This window comes from Condylura cristata, unplaced genomic scaffold (assembly GCF_000260355.1).
Source record: "Condylura cristata isolate star-nosed mole 26May11 unplaced genomic scaffold, ConCri1.0 scaffold00035, whole genome shotgun sequence".
In the NCBI taxonomy this organism is placed as follows: domain Eukaryota; kingdom Metazoa; phylum Chordata; class Mammalia; order Eulipotyphla; family Talpidae; genus Condylura; species Condylura cristata.
This window is the reverse complement of record NW_004567136.1, coordinates 614330-615746: the sequence shown is the minus strand read 5'-3', so window position 1 is coordinate 615746 and position 1417 is coordinate 614330.

The following is a 1417-nucleotide window of genomic DNA, read 5'->3' as shown; positions in this document are numbered from 1 at the left end:
CCTGTGGCAAAGGCTGCAGTGGCAGGAGGGGTGTGTGAGATAGAATTCCCCTGGCTGCTGCCTGACCCATCTCCCCTCCCTCCCCATCTCCCGCTTGCTCCTCTCTCTTCCTGGACTCTATCACCTGCCCTCTCCTAGCCCTCAGGCCTGGAGACCCTCCAGGCACCACCCACCACTCTGCCTGTTTGTGCTCTCTCCCGGACCTCCCCAGGGTGCGTCTCTCTGTGAGGCGGGCCAGCCTCCTGTCCTCTCTCCCCAGTCCAGCACCCCAAAGGGCAAAGTGGGGCCCAGAGTGAGGGCCTCTGCTCTTCCCACCTTGACCTCAGGGTGGGGCTGCAGCCGGTCAGCCCAGCTCAGCAAGACAGAGGCCAGGGCTGAAGACCAGGGGATGTGTCCCTGGAGCTGCTCAGTGACTCTGCCTTGTAACTTGCTGCTTCTGGTCCTCTGGTGAAGCCCAACCCACTGCGCTGCCCCGCCCCCACTGTCCCCTCAGTGCTGATTCCCATTCCCCACTAGCATTCATATTATCTAAAATGCAATGCAACTGGCAGTAGTCCTGCCCACCTGTGCCTAGGCAGGTGTCCTTAACACCAGCTCTCTCCCTCCCAGGGCAGCAGCCTCCCTATCCATGATCTGCACCTGCCCGGCTTCTCCACACTGACTCCCTCACAGGGGGCAGCTCTTCTCAAGCCGCCCACCTGGACCATCAGGCCTCTCTCAGCAAAGCTCTTCCTTTCAGGGCAGCTCTGCCCGCCCGCTTGCACCTGTGCAAATGTCTTACTCCTCTATCAATTTCCCTAATAAACCTAATATAAAAAAATAAATAAATAAAAAATAAAAAAATATGATACAACTATGATTTTGGTTTATGGTGTTCTCTTCCTCCTGCTGGGATGTTAGGTACAGGCAGCAGGGAACCCTGTCCTGTCCGTAGGGCTTAATGCCTAATAAACACCCAGGAAGTATTGGCTGGATGGAAGGAATGTCAAATTTAAGAGTAAGTTCGTTCCCACTTCCCACTCCTGGCCCCCAGCATTAGGGTTTTATGAGTCTGATGACTCGCTTATTGTTCTCTCTCCTCGCCCTGGGTCAATAGCGACCTTGTCTGGCTTATTTACTGCAGTATCTGTAGTGCCTCGGACACTGCCCGACCTCTAACTCAACACATTTGTTGAATGAACCCCATGTTGTGTGCCCCCTCTGAGGCGCAAAAGCTGTACTCTGCCGCCCTCTGCTGAGGAGATGTGGGGAAAGCATCAGCAAAGCAGGTGGGCGGACTCCAGAAGGGCAAGGAGTGGACAAAACAATTTGGTTTGGATTTGAACCAAGGTAAGATCAGGTTGTTAAATCTTTATTTTTGTTCTAGCAGTGCTGAAACCAGACAAAGTTGCTTGCACCTCCTCACTCTAGCCAGCCC